Below are 18070 nucleotides of genomic sequence, written 5' to 3'. Positions count from 1 at the left end.
CTAACCACCAAGTGCACGCCTCGATGATGAGGTCGAAAGAGGCACAATGACTTTCTCAAGAAATGCCCAACTCGTTCCGTTCTTGGCAGAATTGAACGCAGGTCTTCTTGGATGTGTACAGCGATTACCTCTGCAGCTCTGCAGAGAGAGAGAGAGAGAGAGAGAGAGAGGTTTAAAGTATAACCTGATTCTTCCAATTAAGGCAATTTATTTTCACAGATTCTGTCTCATTCCTACTGTCGCAACATTTCAGATATTCAGCGCTTTGATGAAATCTGCTTTCAATTAAAAAAATACAACAAATCTACGAGAGCAAAGTGTAACGGATTATTTGAACATGAAAGTGCCTTCAGCGATGAAACGTATGACAATTAAGAGAGATTTTGAAACAGAAAAAAAGATACTTTTCACTGCAATCCGAAACCAAGAGATAAAAGATTAAAATCTCTGACGCAAAAGCCGGAGTTTTAGCCCTGGTATAATATGTGGAATCCTAAAAACCATCAATGACCTGTTTTTGCCTTTGCCGAATTGCAGCAAAGTTTGCGTGTGATGTGGAACTAATAAAGGAGGACGATATTTCCCGTTTCAAGGCAAAATCTGTCAATAATATATTTTTAAGACATTTCAACATTTCCCCCAACGTGTTGCCACGGAATGCTTCAAATGATGAGTTGGTATATTTCAGCATTATTATAACTATACGCTACTAGAAAATTAGGAAGAACAATATTTAATCCAGTAACAGATGTACTACTGATCGTTGTTGCCTTAGTTTCGCTGTTCAAATGAAATTCACAAATAATTTGAGGAAGCAGTGCAAGAAAATGATACAAAATATTTTCTCAACATTCTTTCCATACATCCGTAGGGTTCAGGGAAGACATTTAAAAATGGAGTCCTTTCTTTCTGTTTGCGGACGAAATCTTAATCCAAAAGGTTCTCGGTGCGTGATGCTTTGCTCTCGACAGGATGAACTCTGAGATGAATAATCTAATTCGAGCAAGAACACAAAGTAATTTCATTTGTTAAATGGAAACAACCATGCTGGGGTTATTTATATATGCATACTGAAAACATTTTTGAAAGAATGATAGCGTTTTGTTACTGGCTAATTTAAAGGATTCGTAAACCTGTGTCTTTCTGCTCATTTTAAAGAGGCGTAATCGATGTTTAGTCGTAGTTATAATAAGAACGCATAAAAGCCTTTGTAACTGGAAAACTTGTGGGATGAAAAAGAAAAACGAGAGACAGAGGCTTTTGCCCAATTTGGAAAGAACATTTAGGATGAAAATATCTTTACTTCATTAAAGACTTCAGCCCTCTTTCATTTAAGGAAGGGTCTTCAGATTGTATATAATGTACATGTATATGTCCTGAGTCATTTATCAAGCACAAGCTGTATATGTATATATATATATATATATATATATATATATATATATATATATATATATATATATATATATATATATATATATATATATATATATTATATATATATATACACACACACACTAGCTGACCAACCCAGCACTGCCTGGGAAAACTCTGAATGAAAACTGATAAAATCTCTCTCTCTACCTTACGCTCTCTCTCTTCCTCTTTCTCCTCCCTAATACCCCCTATTTTCTCAGTCTCTCTCTCTCTCTCTCTCTCTCTCTCTCTCTCTCTCTCTCTCTCTCTTTTCTTTTAACATAGTTGCTTCAGATACATTGCCCATCATTTTTGACATTTTACATTTCACCCCTTCTCAACCCCCCATTCCTATTGGGGCTGAACTTGGACTTAAAGGGCATCAGGAATGACACTATTCATCTCAGTGGCCTAGAAAACTATGGATTAGACACTAATTTCTGTCATCGCTGACATTTTATTTTTCACCCCTTCTCACCACCCCCTTCCTATCGGGGCTGCACTTGGACTTAAAGGCATCGGGAGTGTCACTATTCATCTCAGCAACCTTGAAAGCTATGGATTAGACACTCACATCTGTCATTTTTTGTTATTTTTACATATCAACCCCTTCCCACCCCCATCCCCTTTGGTACCAGTGATGTCTTACCCCCACAGCATTCTTTCCCAGGTAGTAAGTCATATGTATACCAAGTTTGGTAAAATTGCTCATTGCATTTCAGTTATCTGGAACATACATACAAACATACATTTTTATATATATATACATATATATATATATATAATATATATATATATATATATATATATATATATATATATATATATATATATATATATATATATATATATATATATATATATATATATATATATATATATATATAATATATATATTTGCATAAAGGAAAACTTACTGCCAACATTCCCAATATATATATATATATATATATATATATATATATATATATATATATATATATATATATATATATATATATATATATATATATATATATATATATATATATATATATATATATATATATATATATATATATATATATATATATATATATATATATATATATATAGATATATATATTTTTCTATATCTACCCAAGAATCCTAGCCACCAAATGCTTAATTTAAAGCTAGAAAATACAACAGTGCATTCTGGCATGGCCTGACAAGGAAGGGCGAAAGGAATGTTGGCCCCTCCCTTAATCTGTTAATTGCACTCTGTATATCCCTTTCAACTTTCTCTTCTCAAATGTGACGCTGGGGGAAACTTTTGTTTATGCAGATACGAGGTTGTGAAGAGCCTAAGCCTGGCCGGTGGCAGAATAGAGCCAGCGACGCGGATTAAGAGAATGAACACCTGTACCTTGAGGCATAAATGATGCCCGCACACAGGGAAACGACACCGACTCCATCTACCTGTGGGTAACCCTCTGACCCCTGACCGAAGTCATATAAGGGCCTCACTGAATGAACAAGCGAGAGAGACATTGCTGGACGCGAGCGAGACACATCTCCCCCTTCAGAGAGCCATGCCCTACCACGTGGTCCTATCTTGTAGGGACCTTTAGTATTACTACCAGTGAAGCCCTTAGCCCTTCCTCTGCCACCATTACCCTTGCTGAAGCCACCTCTTCTAAAAGGTAAAGTGATCTGTTGCAAAGGTTCTTCCAGCCAGTCACACTGTTTTAATTCTCGTACTAAACTTCCTATTTCCATTTCTAAGAGCCAGTATTTTCATGTCAACCTTGCCTTGTTAGAGCAGTGTTAGGTAAATGCCTATGTTTAAATAATTGCATAAAATCGTGTGTTCAAGGATTCTTTGGCACCCTCTGTGCTCGCCTTGTCCTATGCACAATTTACTGCATCCTTACTGGCTTTTAATTCGTGAATCTCTCCGTTTATAGAGGGTCTGTTAACCTTGGAAATCTCTCTTGACTGTGCCTTGTATCAGTATCAACACACCGACAGATATACCTTCAAGTTTTCCCAGTTATAATTAACCCCTCAGGCTTTGACTGCCTGATTAGTCCATTTCATTTTCTGATAGTTCATTTCATGTAAATACACACAATTTTAAACTTACCCTAACGTGTTTACTTACAAATACCTTGTGAGTAGAGTCCTCAGTTCAGATAAATTCCTTCTTTTTTTCTTGTTTTTACGATTTCCTGAATCAACAGCAGTCAGATTTTATACAAAAATAGAGGTAAGTAACGCAATCATTCATTTAGAGTCTATAACTGGTTCATGATAAGCATTCCCCCAGGTTAAATCATAATATATACATACACACACACACACACTCACACACACACACACACACACACACACACACACACACACATATATATATATATATATATATATATATATATATATATATATATATATATATATATATATATATATATATATATATATATAACACACAAACATTAAGTCACAATTATCGTTTAATATCCAATTCACTATACCTCAGGAATAACTTACACCCAAGGGAAATTATAACTGATAAGAGCTTCGCCACCAATACTGGGAAATCACTGTAAATGCTTGTTTCTAAATCTGGAAACGGTTCAATGATAATTCCTCTTGAGAATAAGTTATTCTCAAGGCATAGTGAACTTGATGTTAAACGATATTTGTGGCTTAATATTTATGAATAAAAAAATGTCACGACCTACACAAAAAATTCACACACATTTATATATGCATTTATATATATATATATATATATATATATATATATATATATATATATATATATATATATATATATATATATACATACATACATACATACACACATGAGTGCGTGTGTATAGGCATTCCACCCGCAAATAAAAGAAAAACATACAAGGTATCATCATTACTTACCGAATTGTTATTAGCACGCACAAAATCGTAGAGAATGATGGTCTGAAGAGGTGTCCAACACAGCACGAAGATGATCAAAACCACTGACACCATTTTGACCACTTTCTTCTTCGCTCTGGTGGCTGTGTGACGGGCGGGGGCTGAGTGCTCCCCTCCCCTGGCAGCCGCCACATCCACAGCCTCCACACAACCAAGCTGACGAGGAAAGGAGTACTAAGCAGAGAGAGAGAGAGAGAGAGAGAGAGAGAGAGAGAGAGAGAGAAACTAACAGCCTCAAAGATTCTCTAGGCAGGAGGCAGAAAGATGAGTAATCTCCCAAAAAGAGATTTGATGGAGGAGATTAAAAATGTATTCCTTACATTTATAGGCACCACGGGTCTTCTGGCATAGAAGACCTACAAATTTTTCTATACTCATTTATTTACCTGTTTATTTTATCATTAATCAAGTTCTTTATTAATAATTATTACTATAACTTATTATAAATGTTACTTATTAAAATTATAATCAATGCATAATTTATTTTTGAACAAGACAAAAGGCCCTGAGCTTTGTGACAATGCTGCTGAATTTACACAATAATCATAAGTTTGCAACAGGACTCTATGCTTACTAAAAATACCTGGAAATATAGGTGTATACAACAATAAGCCACTAGAAAGCATCTATTGACATCAGCTGAATAAATTCTTCACGAGAAATTAAATGAAATCACCAGGTTGGGGCCTCACCTATAGTTGATGAACATCACTGCCACAGGTAGGAAATAGAGAGCGATGGTAAGGGCCACGTAGAAGACCTTACGTGCATCGTAAGTGATCACACACTGCTCGAGTTTTGGGTCGAAGTGCTTCTCTGTCGGCCAGAATTCGTCGCACTGCCATGAAGTGAAGTTGGCCCACTGAGGAAAGCAACAGACTTCAGGTCAGCTGTAGGCTTTCACCAAGTGGAGATAATCCTATGAGGGAGGTCAAAGATTTTAAAATGAAGATAATAAGAGAAATTACTTTATAAATATAGGACTACACTTTCATGAAGGGAAGACAGTGCACTCGCGAAAGTAAGAGAATTTATTATAGGTTATTATGAAAAGGGGCAGCTTTCATGAAGTGAAGCACGCCCACTGAAAAAAGGAAAACCATTTAGAACAGATGTAAAGGAGTAGGCATTTGCAAAATACAGTTAGTCTGCTGAGGAAAGTATGAAACTCTAGGTCACACTGTATACAGTAGGTTTTCGTAATGTGAATTCAAACCCCCAAGAGAAGTAAAAGATTTGGGTCACATGTAAAGAAATCAGCTTTCATGAAATAAAATCAATCCACTGAGAAAGTGAAGAGACCTTAGGTTACCCGTATCATAGGCCTTCATGAAGTCAAATCATAACACTGAGGACAATAGGTTAAAAGGCCTTTCCTGACGTTAAGTTAGTGTAATGACAAAAGTAATAAACTGAAAGGGAAGTGTAAAGTAGTAGCCTTTCATGAAGAGAAGTTAGTCCCATGAAGAAGGTTTTCACGAAATGAAGCTTGGTCAATAGGAGAAGCTCGGACTTAGGTCATAGGTGGAGGAGAAGGCTTTTAAACTGAAGCGAAATCAGCCGTTTCAAGAAGGCAAAAGGTTGAAGGTCACAAGCATGAAAGAGTAGGCTTTTGTGGAGACAAGCATGAAAGAGTAGGCTTTTGTGGAGACAAGCATGAAAGAGTAGGCTTTTGTGGAGTGAAGTTACACTGAATGCGGAAACGAACAACCAAACAAAGCTCTATAGCGAACGTCTTTATCAGGTAGAGATATTTCGGCTTGAACACATAAAGCCATTCTCAATCTAAATAGAGACAAAACACCAAAACATAAGATTATATAATAGTAAAGTTAATCCAAAGGAATTTCACGCTCGAGAATTAAATGAATATTTACAAAGTGATTTACTTAAACTACGTTGCCATCAATAAAGTTATACTAATCATAACGTAAAAAAATGGATTAAACTAATACAATTCAATGAATTGCTGTATTCATTAAAAATAAATATAAAATAAAATAAAATTCAAGATGAGGAAAAAAATAATAAAAATTCATGGAAGCAAAAGTAAAGCATATCCATAAAACAAAATACAAAAATAAATAAACAAATAAATAAATAAATAAATTAATTAATGAAAAAAGGAAAAACTACAATAGATAAAACAACCTGGTGACTGGAAAGCAAGAGGGGCTGAAAAATCAGTCCATTATGGAAGACTGATCTTCGTTAAGTTGTGGCTTAAGTTTGTGAATATATATATTCTGAAATCCTTAAATCTGCCAAATTTGAATAAGAATATACAATTGTCAGATTTAAGAATTTTACAATCGACGATATCAATCTTTCCTTCCTTCACCCATAATATACTGATTTGCCAACCGCTCTCGCTTTCCAGTCATCTGGTTAATTTGTCTATAAGTTTTCTTTGTTTTTCTTCGATTTTTTTTTGGGGGGGCTTTATGGATGTTTCTTAGATCTGTTTTAATTTGGCCTATGTGAATTTTTATTAATTTTTTATTCGTCTTGAATTTAATTGTGTTAGTTTAATCCATTTTTGTTTGTTTCTGATTAGTGTTTTTATTGATGGTAACATAGTTTAAAAGTTTTTTCAATACTTATTTTATTCTCGAGTGTTAACTTCCTTTGGATTGTACTTTACTGGTAAATACAGTAATCTTATGCTTTGGGTGCTTTGCCTCTATTTAGGTTGAAAATGGCTTAATAATTGAAGCCGAAACGTCCGTATGTGATAAAGATGTTCACTGCAGCGCTTGTTTGGCCATTCCTGATGAGGATCAGATTCCCTTGGAATCAATCTCTAGCAACTGCATTTGGAGAGGAACTGGTTTTCGTTAAATTGTTTTATTCCACTGATGATGAATGTTGAAACCTTAAGCCATATATGTCAAGGATACAGATCTCCTTGGGCCAGCTATTTAAAGGTGTTTGGATTCATGAAGGAAAGTCAGCTCACTCACGAAAGTTATGGGGTTTTAGACTTCCCGCGTAGAGTGCCTTTAGGAAAAGAAATTAGTCCACAGATGCACATTCCAGAAACTTGAAAACACTTATGGAAACCAAGGCATGTACCTCCGGCCGTTTAACTTCATTTCTTGAAAATAAATTTCTATAAGTTAAAAGTTTTCTGTTCCTTACTGTTTAAGTAGGAATATTATCGTCACTGACTAATTCTGACTGGTTATCCAACTACTTTGAGAGAAACTGATATGAGTTTCTATTTACTGGACATTTGGCAACCATACACAAGCTTTCATAACTGTTCTGCCACACTTTATTTTATCTTATTCCAAAAATTATTCAGTTGTCATTTTGTCTGACACAGCTATTTTGATCTTTGTTGTTCCTTCTAAACGATTCTGTGCCCATTTCTCCATCACTTCCTCTAAGCGTTTGGTTTATAAATGATGGGACAGAATTCTTTAGCATGCAAGTGCTATACCATATCTGATAAAATCATGTAGATTTAGAATAGAATGGAATGAAATATAAAATTTACGCCAAACAAAGGCCAAGCGCTGGAACCTATGAGGTCATTCAGCGCTGAGAGGGAAACTGAGAGTAAAAGGTTTTAAAGGTATAACCGGAAGAAAACCTTGCAGATGCACTATGAAATAATTGTTAGGAGAGGGTGGAAAGTAAGACAGAAGAAAGAGAATATGAACGAAGGTGCAATATAAGGAATGAAAGGGGTTGCAGCTAAGGGCCGAAGAGACGCTGCCAAGAATCTCAAGCAATGCCTACAGTGCACCAAGTGAGGTGCAATGATGGCACTATCCCCCTAAGGGGATGTAGATTTAGAGAGAATAAATGTGAAGCCAACCACGAACAAATTTCTCAAGAAACAATTCATGGAAAACAACACAATTGAAATCATTAACTTCCAACGAAACCTCGCTCAACAATCTTTTAAGTGTAAAATGGCATTTCAGCGTCTTCTATGTTTTTGAAAAAGTCGCCAAATGGACCGCTTCTTTTCAGTTCTCAGTTTTTATATGCCACTAAGTTAGGAAGGTCAGTGGCTGGAAAAGTTAATTTCCACTGAAAAATACTTCCGGGAGCTATAAATTCCCAATTCTCAATGAAAAAGAAAGTCATAAAACCACTTACGCAAGAACGGGAAGCCCTCGCATGCTACCGAAAAAGTAAAAACCGAAAAAAATGAAAACTGTATGGAGAAACAAAAAGCTTTCCGATAATAGTTTTTGTTTTTGGATGCTGAGGGCGTTTCTACAACAATATGCATAATTTTCATGTTTCTGATTAGTTCAAGTATGCTGCACAAACTTATTATAATTTCAACGAAACTATTGTTCTGTTCAAAAGCAAATTTCACTGTGGAAATTACAACTGAATCTAGACAGTTATCACTGAATTTTATGCACTGTAATTGAAGCCAATCAACATAAACGTAATTATCTAGCATATGTAAGCAGGACCTTTGTAAAGTGTAAGCTATCAAATGGACATTCAAAACACTAAGAGGAAGCAATAATACTGATAGATCTATAAAAAAAAAATCACTCTAGTTTTCCGGCAGGTTTTAGAATGATCCCCTGCCTCCCTGTTCCCCAAACCCTACCATCAACGAACTAAAATTAAAAGTCGTCTGCCACTTCCTCCAGGGTTAGATCCCATTCTTGCCCTAAAATTAATTTGACCAGGACGACCGTTGTCCGTTCTTTTAGCCTTTGCCTGAAACAAATGATTTTCTCCTTAGATTAATTCCCACACGGTCGTCTTACCTTGATGCTGTAGAGCTCCCGATAGAAGAGCGAAGGGCAGGCAAGCACGGCGGACGTTATCCACACGGCTGCGATGACCCGATGGGCCCGGTCAGGCGAGGTTCGGGCATGTAGAGGGAACATGACGGCTACTACCCGACCAACGCTAATCACCGTCAGCGTTAATACGCTGGCTAGCAATGCAGTGGCTATAAACGAGAAAAGAGGAGGGTTTCATTGTAGGTAACATACGATTTTGCATAAAAGTTTCGCAAATGTCAAGGGTTGGTTTCACTGACACCATGGCAGAGGCTGCATGTAGTCACCTCCTTGGGGTTATGTGGGATTAACATTAAAACATTACAATCCAATACATGTAGGGAAATTAAACTTAATGCAAGGTGCATATTTTAAGATTTCTGCATAAGCCGGCTGGGGAAAAGAACACGGGAACCAAACTCACATCCAGGATTTATTCTGAGAAGTACTTCAGCCTTCGTTGTGAAGCTCTTGGTGTGTTTGTTACTCTTCATGTATATACATATACAGCTTAGTGAGCTGGTGGGTAATACCTCTTAAATATGAACGTCTGCATTTTCCTTGACACTTAGGGAAGGGTTTTGTAATACTATGAGGAAATCCAGCCCACAGTATATATATATAATAATATATATATATATATATATATATATATATATATATATATATATATATATATATATATATATATATATATATATATATATATATATATATATGTGTGTGTGTGTGTGTGTGTGTGTGTGTGTGTGTGTATATGTATATAATTTGGCATTAAACAATTTCCCTTAACAATACAATGGTCTCTACCACATTGCTTCAACTTCAGATACGTTCATGAGGCAGCTGCTCAGAAAACTTCAACATTACCTGCATGAAAAGTGATACTGTTTGTAATGCCCGTAATACTGGCATACCACCCACCAGTTGACCCAGATGTGAGTGGGTACAAGCTTCCTCTGGAGTCAAGCGTAAGGGGAAGCAACTTTGTCTTCCAAGACTTACTGAGAACCGGGAGTCTCCAGCCTCTCTAAAAGGGTGAAAGGAGTATAAGACAATCTGATGATTCCTCCTTCTCAGTAACTCTTTTCTTAGTAATGGCGATGCTCCTTATCTGCATCCTGTGCTCTCACAGAACAATGAACCGCCCATAATTTCCTGTTTTATTGGTAATGATTCCCCTTAGGTGCAAGCTATTACCAACGCACGGTGGATTCGATATGAACAGATAATTATGGCTCAACATTTTCCAGTGTAAAAAAATTACACGTGTATAGGTGACTATATATATATATATATATATATATATATATATATATATATATATATATATATATATATATATATATATATATATATATATATATATATATATATATATATTTATATAGTCACCTATACAATTGGTTTTCCTATTTAATGAAAATCAGTGAAAATATGAAAAACTAAAATTATTACTAAAGTATTTAAAAGCTAGACACAGACAGTTCTCTTCATTACGATTCCTAAGGTTAGAAAGAAATAACGCAGGCATGGTTGTCCGGCATTTTGTTTGGTTTCAAGTTCACTTGTCCTTCAACCTACCTGCCGTGGAAGGCGGTAAGGTAAAATTGTGCATAAATATAAAGAATCAATAAATTGGGCCGTAACCCATTATCTTGAAATAAAAAGTTCATCAAAAGATCAGCTCTGGTGTAATTTTTGTAAATACATCTCACTGACTTGCTTTCCTTATCTTATCTTGTGTTCATCTACTGTACAGTAGTAAAAAAGGTATATAAGGAAATCTGGATTTAATCTCTTGCGCTTTCGGGACGTCACCATGGAAATTATACTTCTAGTTAATGTGCTAATACAAGTTTTCACCAGCTTATTTGATATTAAACACACCGGTCAACCACATATTCCTCGCATAATGGTGAAGAATATGACAAAAACAACGAAGCGATAAAAAAGAACTGACATTTTTAAAGTCAATTCCATTAATTTTTTTACTGTAAATGGATAGTAATCCAAGGAATTAATGTATTTTAGCAAGGCCTCCACAAGGGGGGCCGGTGTGCGGGGAGCGGGATGTTGATCTCTCGCGGTGGAAGCCATTACCGCAAGCCAACTATCCCAGTGTGGATGGGCTGAAGCCCATGAATATATTATTGCTCTTCTCATTTTTGTTGTATTGTTATTACTGTTGCCATCGTTGTCATGAAAGACATAGCAAAAGCTGCAATGAATTAAGGGACTGTTGTGTTAAGAAGCATTTGCTGAAGTAAAGTTTGATCGAAAAGAGGGTCTTGATTAAAAGTGCTGGTGACGAAATGATCCGTGTGCGGAGCAAACGTGAAAAAATATATAACAAGTAAAAAATGCGTTGAAGTTTCTTCGGCCCAATCAAGTTTTCTGTACAGCCGCTACAGCATATAATCAAGGCCACCGAAATTAGATCATCTTTCGGTGGTCTTGGTATAATGTTGAATGATCAACATATCAATTTGCAGCCCTCTAGCCTCGGTGGCTTTTAAGATCTGAGGGCGGACAGGAAAAAGTGAGGACAGAATAACGTGCGGACGGACAGGCAAAGCCGGGCATAATAGTTTTCCTTTACAGACAACTGAAAAAGCCTAAAATGATGACAACAAAGCTTGAATAAGAGATGTTATCATTTTCTGGTCACATATCAAAAATTTTGGGAAAAATCTGTTGTTTGAGGCCTCCCGAAAATGGCCAAGAATAGAATTTTACTCTAAGAGCAGAAACGTGATTGCCTCTCGGAATAGGATCCAGGAATCATTAATTTGATGAAACTGTGAAACGGTTGGAATTCTTTCTGTCTGGGCCCCAGATCTTTTGAAGTTCAACTTCTTTGACTCTGAACTGAAAATAAGGCTGCAGGTAAGCCATCCTGATTGATCAAAGACATCTGAATCTGTATAACATCTAAGGAAATTCACAAGATTTGACACTTTAAACATTAAAATTAAGGTTATTCATATTATGCAGGAAATTCCTCTTTGCAAAAAATGCAGTTTTGGGTTAGAACAGTTTTTAAATCGATTCGGGTATTACTCAGGAGAGATTTTACTGATGCAACGTAGTTTTTACTTTACGCACTGTTATGTTCCACTTAGTATCTATACAAAATGCCAAGGTCGTATTCATCATTCCTTTTTTCTTACTTTTTTCTTGCTGTGTATCTTTATAATGAAGCATTCTCTGTATTGCAGAAACGCCAGGGGGAATAACGCCTAAACTTCACCACGGCCACCGCTGCAAGAGAGAGAGAGAGAGAGAGAGAGAGAGAGAGAGAGAGAGAGAATAATGGTCTTTGTGGCCTATGGTGACAAGGAGAAAATGAAACATCGGAAAAGACGGAAGAACCAGTTTGATGTCGATTCTTTCCGGGGAGAGTCTAATCCACGAAACTGCGTTGTTCAAAGATTTCTATAGCCGTGAGGCAAAGACTAATTTAGGACTGACTAGATTCTGCCAGACCTCATTTTTTACAACAAATGGAGATATACTCAGATGTGCGTGTTCTTTAATATTAATATTTATTTTCCATTATGTTTAGTAATATTTGCTGTACGTGTTATTTATTTCAATTTTGTAATTTTGTGAAACTGCAACACAATATGAACTGTGTTTGATCGTGCGAGATTACATCTAAAATTTACTCAATTATACAAAATTATTATTACCGCATCACCAACCAAAGTTATCAAAGAGTATGTAACCTTTTATTTAAAGTCTTCCTTTTTTTGACGGAGATTATCGAGAGAGAACCAAAATCAAGGAAATAATATAGAGGAACAAACTACAATGCAAGGTGTCAATAGACCTGTTGTTTACTTACGTTTTCTTACTCGAACGAACTTCTTCAGACCACAGGTTCGTCTAGTGACAAAAAGAAAAACTTTCAGTAACCAACAACTTAGGTAATGAGGATAAAATAAAGAATGTAACTGTTCTTTACAGTGTTCAACCTAAATAATTCCGTAGTATTTCCCCGTCTGTAATTTTTAAGGTCAACAGGATTTCCTTAAAAAAAATATGGCCATTCCACTTTGGTTAAATAAACAAGCTTTGTAAATTTCTTCATCTTCGTCGGCACGGCAATGTGATCCCCATACACAGATCTAGTATAATTAAGCTTTCGAATTCCCTGTTAATCAGGCCTGTCAAACCGTTAGAGGTCCAGTGCAAACGGTATATTATACAAAGAAAAGAAACAGTGAGGTAACTTTTTTGTTTCCAAGAACCAGAAGAAAATAGGAGCATGAACTGAAAGACTTAAGACTTAAATCTTGTATTATCATTCGGTGCTCTATAAGTGAGGATGATGATTCAACTATTAAGGATTGCTCTTCATTGGACAGAGAGAGAGAGAGAGAGAGAGAGAGAGAGAGAGAGAGAGAGAGAGAGAGAACTGCTCATGAAGCTAAGGGGTGGGCCTTCTCTAACGCGAATCAAAAGCTGTTTTAACACTGTAATTAGATTGTGTACTTTTTCCTGTTAATTACCAGTAAAAGACAAGATAAACTCGGTTAAGCGCCGAAATAATAAATTGCAGTTCGCCTGTCTCGTTATTATTATTATTATTATTATTATTATTATTATTATTATTATTATTATTATTATTATTATTATTACTATTATCCAGAAGATGAATCCCATTCATATTGAACAAGCTCATAGAAGCCGCTGACTTGAAATTCAAGGTTCCATAGAATATGGTGTTCATTTGAAAGAAGTAACAGAAAGAAGGTGACATGAAAAACAGACAGAAGAGGTCAGTTATTAGAAAAGAAAACATAATGAACCAATTAATGAACAAATAGATAAAAATGTAAGTGAACTGCAAAATACAAGGAGAATTTCCTTAGGGTAGTAATGCGCTGCATCTTCGCCTGAGCTTTTGAGGTTCCAGTGTCACAACATGCTCCAGGAGACTGTTCCACAGTCTACCGGTGTGAGGAATAAAGGACCTCTGGAACTGAGAAGTTCGACAGCGAGCCACATTTACTGCAGATTGGTGCAGCTGTTCAGCAAATCTGGTCGCTCACGGCAGAAAAAGAGGATGAGGGATCAATTGTGAATGTGAATGATCTCTGTTAAAATACTACTTATGAAAAATTGACAAACAGAAGATCATCCGTCGACGGTCCAAGTCATAACTGCTGATGTTAGGAAACAGAAACATTCCACCACGAACTACTCTATCTAAAAGAGACAAATCTCTAGCAGAGGCAGACATCCACACCGGAAAACAGTATGTTGGTAGAGGAAGGACAAAATGCCTAAAACATAAATGAAGAAACTACGAAAACAGACTGTCAAGTTATTTCAGGGCCTATGTTCTCTTGAGCCAAGATTACTATAAAGTGAGGTTGTTATATTTTATTCAAAATGCTCAAACGTTCCTTTGGAATCTTCCTAAATGACCATTACCTCGATGAGCGAGCTTTCACAGCATGGGATATGCATATTTATATGAAGAGGAAAAAGCAGAACAAGAACAGTATTGAACAATAAAATACGGAAAAGCAAAATTAAAATAGAAAACAGATCAGCAGAGACCAAGATATACAAAAGCATAAACATCAGTCAAGAAATATCGGCAAAACGGAGGCGCTTGCAGCGGATTTACAACGCCTCCAAAAGCTTGAAAGTAGCGTTATATCCACTCTTCAACGTTTATGAGTAGCTTTCCAGCCTCTCGTACTTTACTGACCGTCTTAACGCTTTACGAATGCTTTAGAGCCTGCCTTAAATCCTTAAAGTAGCTTAATGATTTAAAGTAACTTTACAGCCTCTGTTAAACACTTTAGAGTAGCTTTATGCTTCTCTTCAATACTTTAAAGTAGCTTCACGGTTATCCTAAACGTTTTCAAGGAGATCTGCAGCATATAATAAAAACTACAAAGTAGCTTGCACGGCTCCTGACTGTCATAGCTTCTATGAGATGCTCTGAAGGATGCTGACAGTTTTCTTAATTGTTTACAGTAGCGTTACAGCTTATATAAGATACTTTCTTTTAGCTTTCCTGATCTCTGAAATGGTTTCAAATAGTTTTACAGTTGGCTTCCAGGTTTTATGTAGCTTTACATTCTGCTGTAAATTTAAATCTTTAACATAAATTTGCCATCCTGCCTTAAACGTTTAGGGTTTTAGAGCAATTCTACAGCCTTTCTTAAATGCTTTAAGGTAGCTTTACAGCTATTTTTAACTTTACAGCCCCTCTTAAATGTTGTAAATTAGCTTACCAGCCAATCTTAAGTTCTCTTGAGGTGCCTTTAAAGTGCACCTAAATCGCTTTAAATTTAAACATTTGAAAGTAGCTATACAGACTTTACACAACACATCTGTGTAACTTTAAAGCCTGTCTTTCTAGATGCTTTACAGCCTTCCAAGTTAATGAATTAAAGTATGTTTACTGTTTACAGTTTACCTTAAACACTCCAAGGTACCTTTAAAGCCTCTCTTCAATGCTTTAAAGTAAGTTGAGGGTCTGTGCCAATACTTTAAAGAAACATTGCATCCTCTTTTCAGTTACTTTAAAGTAGCTTTAATGCCTTTCTTATAACCTCCAAAGCAGTTTTTCAGCCTGTTTTCAAGCGTTAAAGCAACTTTACAGCATCTCTTAAGCTCTTGAAAGCGCTTCAAACCATTTACAGTAGCTATCTTACAACCTAAATTCGGTGTACATATCTGGACACTCAGTGTTCCGGCACTCAAAATCACTTCATCACACAACCACTTAACACTTAGGCTATTTAAAATGCAATAATTACTAAAACCTGACCCCCTTCAGTTGATAACCTGATTCCCTTTGCATGCAGTGTCCCTGCTATGGACCTTAGGAATCATTCTAACTAACCGTGATGGTTGAGTGACTCGTGGCTGGAGCTCAATTTGCTCCTTAAATATGGTAAGGTGTCAAGTGGAATACAAAGCCTAGTGTGGACCTCCAAACCCTCCCACCCAACAGAAATGAGTCATGTCACCTGATGATATCACTTTTAACCATTCGTGAGGTCTGCATAGCTGCTGCTGCCGCGTAGCTGCTAAGTTTGATCTTTAACTTTCTTTAGGCCCATTCCTGACTCAGACAAGAGGCTGGTTACATCAATGTGGTTTCTTTGCAAGATCATTTGATCACGCCAAGATTTTGTAGCTGGTTGTGCGTATTGTCAAGCAATACTAAATTGTTTCTTGTCGTCAGACATATCTAGATGTAAAAATGTCCTTTACTTAGAGCCTGAGCAGGGATGGAATGTCTACTAGCAACTATGTTACATAAGGCTGGCTCTGTGTTACAGATTAGGCCGGGTCACCCTCTGGAAAGCCATTATATCTCCAAAAATGAAATTCGAGTTTTTCATGGATTTGTATTCTATAACTATCCAAAAACAGTGTGCGAACTTCATTGGAACATTTCGCGCTCATTTACCGAGTCTCACGTGGGTTTAAAGGGATATGGGTGTGACCGGGGCGTAACCAGTTAAAGGGCCGAGGGTGATAACAAACCTTATGCGGCTCGAAAATACGGTTCATTTCTGCATGTATTTTTCGGTATTTTATTCCTGAACGTCTAGTGATGTCTGGTATCTGTTCTCTAAGTCAAGGCTGATTCACCACCACCAACGACCATTCGAAACAAATCAACAAATGAAAGTCTTCATAGTGTGCTGTGGAATGAACTGCCAAAAACAAAATTCTTTCAACTAAGCAGGATGACATACAGTATTTACAGAGCAGTGGTCAGATTCAACTTAGGGACAGAAGCACTTGAGAGAGCATTAGGTGAAAAGGGTCAAAAAACATACAAATAAGGAAGAAGATTGATTACAAGAGAAAATATTCATCGATGATGCCACAGCAGAAAAATCAGAAGTGAAATATAGGAAGATAAGAAAAGTGCATGAGGAAGAGGCCAGGATTAGCAGCAGAAAGCACAACTTATGGCCTGGTGTGGCGCCACTTATCTAGTGGCACTGCCGCACTTTGATGAGCAATGTTGACAATGAGAATAGGGAAGACGCCCACTGCTGGTAAAACAAAACCCCTTTTCTATGATTTGATATTGTGATGACATCCCAGCAGTGAGGCTATAAAAGCCGATAAAGGCGCAGAAGAAAAGAGAAAGAAGAGAAAAGAGAGAAACACGCTGACGCTATCGACATTCAGCACGATACCAAAGTAAGTAAAGTAAATATTAATAATTTCTGTTAGATATTTCAATACAAAAATACTATTTCAGTATGATATAGATATGCAAGTGTTTAGAATGTTTGTATGTGAAAATAGTACAATTCATAACGTCAGTAACCAAGGTATGGTGTATGAAAACATTCAAACATCTTCCGAAAACTTTGAAGTGCGATTACTCAAAACAATACTTTTTTGGTTTCAAATACTTGCTGAAGTTCGAAATATTATTGGATTTTCTTGAAACTTCTCATGTTGTGTCTTTTTCATGTAATTTAGCTTTTTTAAATAAAATGATAAATAATACCGCTAGAGAGAATTATATTGAAAAATCGGGCGTTATCGGCGTGACGTCACGGTTGTGCATTTTTTACCTATATATATATCTTGAACTATTTGAAATTTTAGGAAAAACTAATTTACACGCTGTTTGTATGATATTTGAGTATTTACATACAAGAGCAGGCGAGGCTAGGATAAATAATAAGACCACAGTTTTATTTCAAAAGGCGGACAAACGGACGGACTGACGGACGGACAATGGATATACATATTGCGTTCTTATGCTAGTATAACATTGGCAATGATAATATGATTGTACCTTGAAAGTTTCAACTTGCTACGTAAAGTACTTTTTTTTTTATTAATATTTTTGTGTTTGCGGTTGACCCTGCCCTTATTAATGATTTTCGCTGCTTGTATATCATCCAAATTTTATACGACTTGTAACATATAACCTTCTT

General features: G+C 36.2%; 1 protein-coding gene and 1 pseudogene across 2 annotated transcripts in view; both read right to left on the bottom strand.

The window, feature by feature from the left end:
- Positions 1 to 18070, bottom strand: part of LOC136835081 (uncharacterized) — a 194150-nt gene that overhangs the window by 17222 nt on the left and 158858 nt on the right. The window lies entirely within an intron of this gene.
- The window catches only part of LOC136835089 (substance-K receptor-like), a 44048-nt pseudogene that overhangs the window by 10118 nt on the left and 15860 nt on the right, over positions 1 to 18070 (bottom strand).

The sequence above is a fragment of the Macrobrachium rosenbergii genome, chromosome 54 (genome assembly GCF_040412425.1).
Source record: "Macrobrachium rosenbergii isolate ZJJX-2024 chromosome 54, ASM4041242v1, whole genome shotgun sequence".
Classification (NCBI taxonomy): Eukaryota; Metazoa; Arthropoda; class Malacostraca; order Decapoda; family Palaemonidae; genus Macrobrachium; species Macrobrachium rosenbergii.
This window is presented reverse-complemented; position numbering and strand designations above follow the sequence as displayed.